Raw genomic sequence first — 13,587 nt, 5'->3', positions numbered from 1 at the left:
GACAGTGTCCCTGCAAAAACCACTAGTGAATGCATGTGCAGAAAGATCTGTGTGAACCTGATAAGTATCATCTGAGCAAAAGAGAGACTGACAGAGAACTGACTTGGTGGAAAGCAGGATAGTAGCAGAGCCCACGCATGTGGCCAGAAGGAAAACAAAGAGGCTCCGGGAGTTGAATAAAGCCCATTGTTTTTGTTCTACCAGATTTTTTTAATTTTTTGTTTCTAGTTGAAAACACACAAATGTGTGAGGCCCTTTTTAAAGTCAGTCAAGTCACTAACAAAGGAATTGGATAGAGATGAAGGGGTGATGCCTCATAAGCAAGTCCAGTGGCAATTCTTCACTTCCTAGTAGGACGAGTTTTAAAAGTAGAGGTTTTATATGCATGCATGTGTGGGTGCACATATGAAAAAGAGATATTTCAGGTGCTTTCTTTTATACAACTATGAGCTCTATCCAAGCATCTACTGGATTAGAGCCAGGTGACTGAAGGAATGTAATGAGTAAACATGCATAGCATGATGTTTTTAATCCTGGCAAACTTTTCATTGTTCTGGCTTTCTCATCCTTTTCTCTCCCAGCCAGCGTTTATCCACTTATCGTCTACTTGCAAAATGAGCTTTCCCTCAGTTCTTCAAAAGACAAACCTCTTTTCCACCAGAGCCTGACTTTGATCTCCAGGCTCTGCAGGGCACTTACTCAGACATAAGTGCATTCAGAGATGTCCACACCTGTTCAAGCCTTGAAATTCCACATCTGGTTATTTCGTACTACATCAGCCATACTCCTCCATCTTTCACTGGCTCTTCCTTTCAGAGCTGGCACTCTGAGCTCTTTGGCGTGCACAGCACAGCTGAACCAGCAATGTGGTGACTTTCTGATTTTAATGGCTGAACACCACCTCCATTTCTCTTCTCACTCATTAGCACTGCTTTTCTGCAAGCTCAGAAGGGATGGCTATAACATATTATCTCCCCCTCCCTTCACAACCACACGTGCATATCATCACTCAGGGTTTTGAAATGTGGATGTTAGATTGGTGCATGTCAGGAGCAGACCTCCATGAGCTTTTCAAACAGGGACCAGGACATTCTTGTACATGCAGTTGAGTAGTTTAAATCAAGAGACTCCCAAAAGTTTTGGGTGAAAATGCTCATCCTGACTGTGAGCAGAAGTGCATTAGGGTACTTTCCTATAAGTCAGCTAGTTCCAGAAGATAAACACCAGCTTTCACTGAATGAAACAGAAGATAAGTTCTTAAAGGCAGTTAAGGAGCTAGGGGTGGGTGGCCTAATCCTTCAGCTGTTTCTTCCAGGTCTTCATAAGTGTTCCCACTCCTGTGGTTTTCAGAGCTTTTCCTTTGAGACCAATCAACAGCCTGATAGCATTTCATTATCAGGTGTTTTCTCAATGTCTCCGGTTACCTTCAAAAACCATAAAAAGAAGGATTTCTTCTCTCTTTCTTCTTTTCTGATTGCACATAGCCTCCGGTTGTACATTTTGATCTTATGCCCATTTGAGGCTGGCAATGGCACACTTTCGGTGATTGTTTACATGACTTCCTATATAAATCTGTGGAGTTCAAAAATTGCATAACTAATCTGTATCATGTCTCTGAAATCACGTTCTTTTTGCCACTTACTGTTGTTCCTTCAGTTGCTCTGTTTTCTACTGTCTCCCTTAGCAAGGTGGCCATTGCCCAATTAAATTTTCCAAGTTAAAAAAGCACCAAACACCAAATTTTTCAAAAGATACTCATATTTATTGGTCTTTGTTACTTCCATTAAGACTAAACTTACATTCAGATTTTCATTTGTTCTCACATTTGCACTCCTGTTGCCTTGATGACTACTGATTCGAAGATTTCTTTGCCAGTTCTGAGACAGTTTTCTACTATATTCTCCAACACTTTAAGTGGCACAGTCATCTCAACAGCTGGTCCTCCAAGTGCACTTTCATTTAGACATGTTTATCCAACTGTTTTGAATCAAAAAACAACACCTTTTGCAGGAAGTCTTAGGGCAATTTTATGCAGTGCTGCCCCAGTGGCATGTCATTTAAAAGCAAATAAAAATCAAGCTGAACAGAGGAACCCCTCTTATTTCTCCAGTTCTGTTTGCAGCTGTGTGAGTGGTATATTTATTTCATTTTTATATTTTCACAGTCATTTCATGAGTTATCTTATTAAGACTTAAGTGACACCACTGGTCAACCAAGTATATCAATCTAAATCAGACTTCTGGACATTCATATTTTCATACGCTTCTAGGAAGAGCTATTCTCAAACAGACAGAAAAGTTACCTTCATATATTTCTTCTAATTTCAAAAGTCTGATATTTTAAAATTACTGTCATCAGGAAGGAAGATAAAATTACAGAAATAAAATCTTTGTAACTAGATGTGCAAGGAGAAATAATACAGCTCTGACAGCAGGTCAGTTCTTTGAGGAACACACAATTATAAAAAGAAATCTTTCCTAACAAGTTCCAACACAAGCTACCTATATGAAACTTATAGGATTGAAAAAGCACTTTTCTCCCTGTGAGAATAACATTAGAATTTAGTAGAACCAAAGGATTTTCACAGCTATTGATTCACAAAATCTGTACCTTGGAAGTTACAAAAATGCACTTATTTCAGTCTCACACTTTATGAAGTTTTGACTGAAAACACAAGAGCAGTTCCTGGAGCTGGGTATGTGCTCATCTCTCTTACCGAAGCATTCTTTATTCAGAGCAATTTTCTTTGCCAATGAAGCTAACAACAGCCTGGTCTCTACTCAGGGGGAACCCCGTCCTGCTCATAGATGAAAGAGCAAAGTGGGCTCATCTTGACCTTCCCTGACAGAGATGGGTTAGGTTGAATGTATCACTAGTCTGCATAGGAACTGGCAAAGCCCTCCCTGGACAGGTCAGATGGATAGCTGGGAGGAGTTGACAGCTCTGGAAGAGATAGTCTGAGCTAGAATTTGTTATGCCTTTGCTAAAGAAGCTTAACTCCAATATGAGAGCGACAGTGAGCTGACACAGATGAGTAGCTTGTCGTCTGGAGCAAAGTAGGGTTTGGTTTTTTTATCCCCTTTGCAAATGCACACAAAGGAGAAAGGTACCACAGATCAGCTGGCAGAAGGGCAGAATTACTTGCAAGAGATCCCAACGCAATAATAGAAGATACATTTCAGTGGCTGACCAAATGAAGCTGCCTCCCTCACTGCCACTAATCCTTTGTAACTCAAGAAAACTTTCCTTGTTTATATTTACATTAACTAAATGCTTGTCTGTGGGGAATAACTCCTGAGGCATCAGCCAGCCTCCTGTTAAATGTTGTGCATTAGGCCATTGCTGGGGATGTAAACGCAGACTACAAGGCTGTCAAAAAACCAAGTCAGAGTAGTCTGAGATCAAAGAGTTTGTTCTCTTCTGGGAGCACCCTACTCTACAGAACTCACCGACTGTACACAGAAAGTATCCTGCGAGCAGAGAAAGGCTTCAGTAGGTGGTGAAAGAAGATTTGCCATTCCCTCCTCTATAAACTATTCTTACACTTCAGGGATCTTTGATCTCACTATAAGAGATAGAAGGGAGGGAAGTACTGGGAGGACTGTTTGTTCCTCTTAACACTATCTCAGTTCTTCATCTGAGATGCAGCAAGAAGTTTAATTCAAAGGCAAATTGTATGAACTCTATGTGTGTTCACAACCAAGGATATTCTTAGATGTGAATAAATTACAAAACACATGGAAAGAAGGAGTGAAGTAACACTGCTGTTAGCAAAGTTATATAACCTGACACTCAATATTTTTATTAGCCTCATACTGTAATTCCTTCCCAGAACTGCTGTCTTTGGTGCAGACAGATGACAGACAGGATTGCTTTTTTATCCAGTCATTTCCCCCTGGTGTTATGGGAGTGCCAGTGATGTCAATGTATTGCCTTGAAGAATAATAATGAAGGCTTAAAAACATACTGTAACACAAAGGAATGCAGTGCTGTGACCACAGCTGATCTACAGCTCCTCACGCACTGTAGAAACTTTGGTAGAGAAAAAGATGAGGAGGGGGTTTAGCTGAGTTTTCCAGAGCCCATAATCAAGGTCATGAGGCTAGCATGCTACTAACTTAAAAATGGATGCAAGTAAAGCTAAACAGCAAAGTGCCTGGGTTTTGTACCTATTTGTTGCTGTGTAAACCTTTCAACATAGGTGACCGGACACTGAACCCATCAGCTGCTTGAATCAGTAACATTTGCGTATGCGACTCTGTGTCCCCCCTTCACACACTTTTGCAACTAGAGCAAAATTTAGTGGGACATTCTATAGCCTTTCTTGTGCTCCATGTCCACTGTGCCGCTCACTGTGGGCCCACGTTCAGATGCATGTGGAGGGTACAATGGAATCGGAGGGTGATGAGTTAGACACACCTTGCAGCATTTCATATCTGATACAAGACTCGCACTGCAAACTAATATTGTGGCCATCTGAACTTACATTGTGATTTCACACCTGAGAAAAGGTACCTGAATACCTGATGTGCTTGAATATACTGCAAATGTATCTACAAAATAGTTTTTTCTGTTGACAATCCTAGCTTACTTCAGAGCAGAAGTGCTGCAGAAAGGCAGTCTGGGAATTCGCAACTGTTTGCAGAAACTAGTAGGAAGCAATGGTGCAATAACCTCATAGTTCTGCAAGGTGTGGATAGTCCCATGTGAGCTTCAAACCTTCTTCCATTTCTATTGACTGGTGAGAACACAGGGTACCCAAAACATCGCAAAAAAGGCTTGGTATGATTGAAGTCAGCAGCAGATATTCCCTAAAATTTGTAAAGAGTTGTTTTCGTACCTAAATGAATAAAATAACCCAGGTCAAGCCTTATTCCAGTTATTTCATGGATATACCAGACCTTTAGAAGATAAATGAGGTGCTTGTTTGTCATAGTTTATCCCCAGCCTAGCTTGCTCGGTAACTAAATGTGAGCAGTTGTGATCCCAGTTCCCTTCCCCCTGCCCAGGGAAAAGGAAATGAGACAAAAAAAGACTTATGAGTTGGAAACTAAAACTAAAACAGCTTTAATGAAGCAATAATAATAATAAAGAAAACATTATTAATAAGAAATTTAAGATATATATAAAAATATACAAAATTGTGCACACACCGTAGCCTCAGTGACTGTACGCCACCACAGGTGCCGCAGAGCAGGCACGGGGAAAGGTCATGGGTTGGACTCAGCAGCAGGAGGAAACTGGGCTCAGGAACTGGATTCAGAAACACATGGATTCAGGATCAGAAGGCAAAAAGACAGACGAGGTACATATTGAATTCCAGCCACCAAACAAGAGAGCCTGGCCCTCATGATCCCTCAGTTTTATTGCAAGTATGACATATCTGGAATGGAATACTCTGTTGGTCAGATTTGGGTCAAGTGTCCTGTCCACTCCTCCTTGCAGGTGCAACCCTTTTTTGCAGCTTTCACTCATGGCACTCCACCAGCTCGAGGATGCCCCATGGTATCGCTGCTAGAGAGAAACACTATCTGGAAAACATGCAGTTATCTTGCAGAAAATGAAGTTTCTTAGATGAGGCTTAGCTGAAAAATTAGAAAACTGATTCTACTTTAACTAAAAACAGAACATCATTTTAATCAAATCAGTGCTGCTTTTTGGAGGTGTGATTTCAGACCTGTCTTTTTTCTCAGAGACATAAATGAGGAGTTTTCGTGTCACCGAACTTCAGACATCTAAGTAAGCTCCTAAGAGGAATGTTCACACTTCCATCTACTACTGCAACAGCTTCAGCTCCAGAATTACATTAGCAAGTGTAAACCCCATTAGGAGTAAGCAGCCTTGAATTGATGGAAAATTTGCAACCCACAAAGGGCCTAAATGAAACAGTTCCAAGTTACAGATACACTTGAACACAACTACAAATCAATATTTGGATCTTCGTGAGCGACAACTGAGCTAATAATGAGTTACCCAGGTCACAAGCATGGGACTTTGCTTGTCAAGAGAAAGCAACTTATACTGTCAACAGCACTTGGGGATGACTGGGAAAGTGTGCCAATAAGAACTCAGCTATCTCCCACCGATATTTGTAGGAAGTGATTTTGTCAGGATATGGTAAAAACACTTCCCATGATCCCAAGCCACACATCAGGTGATGTAACTTGCTGGAATGTACCTGGAATCATCAGAAGGCCTACAGCCAACTGTTAGCATCTTTAGAACCTATTATTCCATTGCTGTCTCTGTTGAACTAGAGCTTTCTGGACCTGTATGAATTAATTCCCAACAGTTGTGAATCCTGCATAATTCATTTATTCATATGCCTGTAAAAGGCATTAAAATTTAAGAGTCTGAAATAAAAAAAGAGTGTAATTGCACCTGTTTTTAGATTCCTTCCCATTCTGCTCTACCATTTCGTTTTTACAGCCATTTAAATGGCACAACGTTTAATTGAAAGCTCTGAATTGCTGGTTGCTGTTACAATGCAACTTCTCAGTGGGGAAAAATACATCCTTTATAAATTATTTGGAAATAAAGTGGTATCTTTACTATACGCAATGTCAGAAACGGATATGGAAAACCAGAATTAGAGTTGTGGTAGCACTAATAATTTCTGGCTTAATGAAGATTCGTAGGAGTGATTTTAGGGAGCAAACTGTGAACCTTGGGAGAGCATGCTTGGGAACACAGAGTAAGTAATTTACCAGGATTCTTCCCATGCTGGATTAAGCAGCAATTAGTAACATTTATAAATGTATTAATTTCTTTAACCATAACCTCAGAAACTGAACATGGAGACTTTCTAAAAAATAAAAAGAAGACAATTAATATAAATCAGAAATGAGATAACTCAGGAAAGCTGCACACTTCAGAACTTAATAATCCATCCAAAGATCTGTTGGTTACACAACATGAGCGATGCTCTGCACATGTAGCACAATGTTATAAGGCACTACTGTGCAAAGTACTATACTCAGAGGCAATCAGGTAGCTCTCTCATAGCAAAAGCAGGAAAAAGGAGATGAGAGCCTCTGAGGAAGGTCATGCTGTTAGAGAAACATCCATGATCAGATAGCTAAATGGTGAGCTACAATGATCTCGGTAAGCCACTCATAGAGGCTTTGAACCAAAGAGAAAGGCTTTCCCAACAATACAGCGGTCTGTGGATCAGACGCTGATCTACTTAGTGAGAAATTCTGGAATCAATTGTAAAGGAATGATGATGGTTTTAAAATAGGAAATATACAATAGGGACAGCTGGGATGAAATATGCAGTGCTTATGGTCAGGATTCCCTGCATACTCTTGCTAGTACTATGATGAACTGGGGCTGCTCTGGGTTATTTTTTCACTTCATTCCTGATTCAAAACTTTGAACAACATTTGCAAAAGTAATAGATACCTGAGTTTGGTTTCAGGCTGACTCTGATTATTCTGTGGTTTTGATCATTCCTTCATCCTTGCTAAATTTGTGTCTGAATAAAAAGGAAAAAATTCAATGCATATCAGTTTTTGTGCACTTTCTTTTTAGATTTAGAACTATTGGGGTCTCTTGAATACAAACCTGACAGAGAGGGCATAAGAGGTAACACTTCTTGACAACATCTCTGGGAAATAAAACTGCTGATACTTTCACATACTTCCATTTTCCAGCCACTGCTATGTTTTAATGATATCATCAACAACCATATAGATAGAAGGGATATTTCCTACCACACAAAAGACAATAGCTTAAAACACGAGCAGTGGTTTCTGCATCACTTTAACTAGTGGTTAACATCAAATTACTGCACCTGCCAAGGCTGTGAGAACTAAATACAGCTGGCGTCATTGTCTGGCCAACTGAACCCAACCCTATGTTAATTTGAGCAGATGTAAGCAACCACATGGTAGACTCTGGCATGATGTAATAAGATTGTGCTTCATCACAACCTGGAGTGATTGTTCCCAAGGTGTAGGAAGCAGGGCCAGACACAGCAAATAGCTTCTCCCTCCTGGCCAAATCCAGCCCTGACAAATCCATAAAACCGAAAGCAATTCAAGATGGAATGGTCTATGTACAGGGAGCTTCAGGAGAACCAGGAGACTACTCTCTCCTTAAGTCCTCTCAGAACAGTTGAGTTATCAGATGGAGACAAGAAAAGAAGAAAGGGACTTAGAGGATACCTTGTCTATTCATCCCCTAATGAGAGACACTGTAGGAACAGGCTAAAACAACAGTCCTGTACGCAAGGAACAGAGAACAAAGTGAGGCAAGACTCAGAAGTGCAAGAACAGAGAAACTGTGGTCTTGGAAACTAACAAGCAAGGAGAGTTTTGTAAAGGAATGTGATGATGAAATGAACTAGCTGAGCAGTTTTTTGAGAGGCCCTATCTGGGGTGCTGCTTTTGGTGTTCTTGTGTTTGGCTTTCCCTTTTTAGCAAAGGAGCTTGCTTGAAAACTAAGCAGGAGGGTGAAGGAGAACAAGAGGCACAACTTCAGACCACCTCCCTCTTCCTTCCATGCCTTAGCCCAAAATGATCTGTAGTGATTCCCTCAGCAAGCACTAAATAAAAGACTGGGCCAGTGAATCATCCCCTACTTTTAAGGAGTCTCTCCTGACTGCTTGCACAGCCCCAAGAGTATCTGGCTCACCCAGCACTGAGTACAAGATGGCCAGAATCACAGAATCACTAGGTTGCAAAAGACCTTTGAGATCACAAAGTCCAACCGTACCTGTCCACTACTATAATCATTTCCCTAAGCACCTCATTTGCCCATCTTAAATACCTCCCTGGACGATGACTCAACACCTCCTGGGCAACTTCTTCCAGTGCTTGACAACCCTTTTGGTGAAGGAACTGAGGCTGTTCCCTCTCATCCTATCACCTACCACCTATCACTTGGTAGAAGAGACAAGCACCCACCTCTACAACTTCCACTCAGATAGTTTTAGACAGTGATAAGGTCTCCCCTCAGCCATCTCTTCTCCAGCATAAACAACCCCAGCTCTCTCAGCCACTCCTCATAAGACTTGTTCTGCAGTCCCTTCACCATCTCATTGCTCTTCTCTGGACACACTCCAAAAACCTCAATGTCTTTCTTGCAGTGAGGAGCCCCAAACTAAACAGAGTATTCTAGGTGTGGACTCACAAATGCCAAGTATAGGGGCAGAACGCCCTGCCTGCTCCTGCTGGCCATGCTGTTTCTGATACCAGCCAAGACGCCATTGGCTTTCTTGGCCACTTGGGCACACTGCTGGCTCATATTCAGCCAGCTGTCAACCAAAATCCCAGGACCTTCTCTGCCAGGCAGCTTTCTAGTCACTCTTCCCCAAGCCTGTAGTGCTGCATAGGGTTGTTGTGTCCCAAATGCAGGACTCTGCACTTGGCCTTGTTCCCTCATCCATTAAATGGGTCACCTTGTCATAGAAGGAGGTCAGGTTAGTTTGGCAGGACCTTCCTTTCAGAAACCCATGTTGACTGGGCCCGATCACCCGGTTGTCTTGCACGTGCTGTTGTGATAGCACTCTAGATCGCCTGTTCCATGGTCTTCCACAGTACCAAGGTTAGACTGACAGGCCTGTAGTTCCCTGAATTCTCCTTCTGACCCTTCTTGTAAATGGACATAACATTTGACAACCTCCAGTCAAGTGGAACTTCCCCAGTCAGGCAGGACTGCTGGTAGATGCTGGAAAGGAGTTTGGCGAGTACCTCCACCAGCTCCCTTAATACCCTCTGGTGGATCCCATCCAGCCCCATAGACTTGTGAATCTGTAATTGGTTGAGCAGATCTCTAACCTTTTCCTCTTGGATCATAGGAGCTTTGTTTTGCTCCCCTCCCTGTCTTCTGGCTCAGGAGGCTGAGTACCCAGAGAACATCTTACCTTACTATTAAAGACTGAGGCAAAGAAGGCATTAAGTACCTCATCTTCATCCTTAGTCACTATTGTTTCCCCTGCACCCAGTAAAGGACGAAGATTCTCCTTGGTCTTCCTTTTGTTGTTGATATATTTGCAGAAACATTTTTTTATTATCTTTCACAGAATTGGCCAATCTAAGTTCCAGATGGGCTTTATCCCTTCTGATTTTCTCTCTGCATGATCTCACTTCATCCTTGTAGCCCTCCTAAAATGCCTGCTCCTGCTTCCAAAGCTCTTATATTTTCCTCTTTTTTCCTTAGATCCCCCCAGAGTGCTTTGCTCAGCCAACCTGACTTTCTTCCCTGCTGGCTCATTTTCCAGCATATGGGAATGGCCTCCTCTTGCGCCACCAGGATTTCTTTCTTAAAGAGCATCCATCCCTCTTGGGATCCTTTGCCCTTTAGGAATGCCTCCCATGGAACTAACTTGTAGTTCCTCCTGTTTGTTGCCCATGCTGCGTGCATTGCTGTAGATGCACTTCAGTTGGGCTATTGATCTCTCTATGCTCCTGAGTGGAATAGTCTTAATTCCTAAGTGATTACTCAATGATTTTTCTAAACCATCAATAATGTTTACACCTTTGCTGCCATCTGAAGTGCTTTCCCCCCACTTCCTCTGAGGTGGCAGACCAAAGGTCCTTGCTAGCATGCCATTCCTCAGACACTGGAATGCCATTCCTAGGCTTTTTTCCTGTCAAGCCTGGGTTTATCCCTCTCCCCCTTCAGATTTAGTTTAAAGCTTTATTAATAAGCCCTGCTAGCTTCTTGGTAAGTATCCTTTTTCCGTGTGGGGACAAGTGTACCCTATCCTTAGCCAGCAAGCCTGGTGATAGGCAGGCCAACTCATGGTCAAAAAAGACCAAAGTTGTGTTCCTCACAAACAACTGGTTTGGAGCCAGTTTTTTATTTCCTGGTTCTCCCTACTCCTTCCTTCATCATTCCCTGTAGTAGGAATGACAGAGTAGAACACTGCCTGTGTACCCCATCCCTTCATCATTCATCTCAAGATTCTGAAGTCTCTTTTAATTGCCCTCAGATTTCTTGTTGGGATCTCATTACTGCCTACTTGGAAAATCAATACAGGATAATAATCCTGGGGCCTGACCAGAGTTGGAAGTTTTCTTTCTACATCTCTCACTGAGGCCCCAGGTAGATGGCAGACTTCCCTATATAATGGGTCCAGTCGACATATCAGGCCCTCTATTCCCTTCAAAAGGGAGTCCCCGATGACAATATTCATCTTTTCTTCTTAACAGAGACCATTTTGATGGATGGCTTTGGGAGTACTAACCTAGGGAACATTTCAAGGCTGTGAGTCCCATCAACCTCATTGAGGTTAGGTTCCACTTGCAGAGCTTCAAATCTACTGTGCAAGGGAGTCTGGGAGGCTGAAGCTGACAAAGGGGAGACATGCCTGCAGTGCTGGGCGGGAACCTGCTGCCATTCCCCTCCAACTCCTAAATTTCTCTTCTCAGCTGAATGGAGAGAGGATGGGGAGTCTGGGGAGTCCTCTGTCACACGAGGCATGCCTGCCTGTTGGGTCTGAGAGAGGGAGCACAGGGTGTTGTTCCAGTGGTCAGTCTCCCTTTCACACTTCCTGATGTGCTCCCTCTCACACTTCCTCAGCCGGTTCACCTCTTCCCTGAGTTCTGTCAACCAAATGGAGGAGCTCCTCCACCCAAGCACAACTCCCACAGGTGAATTCCCCTCGATGTCCAATACCAGTGCAAGAGGGGGACACACCCTGCAGCCCGGCATCTGGATGGCAGAGTGCACCCACTGGGGCTCTGTCTGGGAGGCTGCATCAGTCATAGCCAGTACAGAGCTTGGAGAAACCTTAATCTTCTGCCGAGTGGACACCATGGTTCACTGGTCCTTCTGGCCGAGGTCTAGCACCCTTCCTGCTCACTCTGCCTGCACAAACTGCCCATGCAAACTGCCACACCCTGCTTTTCTGCCATGCCATGCTCCTGGTCACTGGAGCTCCCTAGAGGTCATTTAAATCTTCCAGGGCTGCTTCAGGACTGCCTCCCTGCTCAACAGCCACTACATGGCAGCTGCCGTTTCTGGGAGTCAGAAGCCACCCACCCTTACTCCCTCCTGGGCTTCCCTCACTCTACAGAGTGCCTTTTTGCCTCAACATATGCCCAGCTGCAGAATTTACCATCCTTGCTACCAGTTGTTGCTGAAGAGGGATGCCAAGCTAGACAGACCTTAATTTTAATCCTGTGTGTAGTTCAATTCTCATTGACTCCTCTGAGAGCTCGTCACATTTACATATTTGAAGCCTGGAACAGAAAATTCTTAATGAAAATAAGGAATGCAACCAGACTGTTCCTCTTCCTCCAGTGCTGTGCAATTTTCTATATTATTTTGCTGTGCTTTATTCAGCTTTAAATGGTATGAATGTAAATTTACCAAATCTCTAAAGTACCCTTAGTTATATAGCACATACACAGATATGTAATGCCTTCTACCAGATATTTGGAATTACATGCTTACTCTATCTGTGAGATGTACCCACTGAAATATGTGCAGATTCTTTAAAGATATAGGTGTAAATTATATAGACACAATAGGAGGTATCACTAAGAAAAGTCAGAGTAAGGCCAACAGAATTAGTCAAGTGTTTACAGTTTACATGGGGGGGCAGGGTATGTTTCTGAATTGGAGCCACTAAGCAGTCATCCGCGCATAACTTTCTTCCTTTGGCCAAGAATACAATAGGGAACATGCATAACATGGACATGAATTCTTATTGTACTTCACCTCACTTCTTACACAGCATGCCACGACCGCATTGTTTACAGTTAAAAGATTACTCAACTCTGGTTTAATGTCTAACTTTTTGTGAATACTAGGGCTGTATTTGTTCACTTGCAACAGGAAAATCCTCAGGATTATTTCTCAGATTGGAGAGACACAAATCACTGCAATGTTCTTACAATCTGACACCTAACAACAAGGATGTTATTGCACAGATTGCCATACTTAGGTCAGGAGAATGTCTGAATGGGCTATAAGACACATATGATGGTACCAGATGACTGCTTCAGTTCCCTTTCAACTTGAATTATCCTATGATTTATAATCTTATAATTTTAATGGAGAAACATCTAAGCAGGGTGACAGCAGGATGAAAATTGACGAATGAAATTTTCCCTTGCATATCTGTCCCCTCGTGTGGCTCCATTATTTTCTTAACTTTCTTTTTCCTCTGCCCTGCAGGGTAGTCTTATGGGTTTTCTGAAGTGGCATTTCTGAGGTAGAGGAAAAGATCTATGAGAAACTGAAGTTTCATTACAGGTTTGGAGACATCCTGTTTCTCTTAGCTGCTCTGAAGGTACGTAAGGGTGAGCTAAAGAATTTCCACCTTCAGTAGTCAGGAATCAAGAGAAGAAGAGCCAGATTCTCAGATCCTTGTTTCTGCTTCCCATGCCCATCTTTGGTGCAGCATTATTATTATTATCAGCACAGGAAGCATCTCAGGTTGCTCTGCACTATGGGTGGCTCTGTGATCTCATCTCTAAACTGACACCTTAGCAGTCACACCTATGTTTTAGGAACATAAGGTGGTTCAACTACAGTAGATGAGGAAATTTCTTAGTGCACAATCACGGGACAAAGTCACATTCTGGACCATTTCCAGAAAGGCCATACTAAAGTATAGACCTTTTCATTTAA

The sequence above is a fragment of the Cuculus canorus genome, chromosome 2 (assembly GCF_017976375.1).
Source record: "Cuculus canorus isolate bCucCan1 chromosome 2, bCucCan1.pri, whole genome shotgun sequence".
Classification (NCBI taxonomy): Eukaryota; Metazoa; Chordata; class Aves; order Cuculiformes; family Cuculidae; genus Cuculus; species Cuculus canorus.
Note: the sequence above shows the minus strand (reverse complement) of the source record.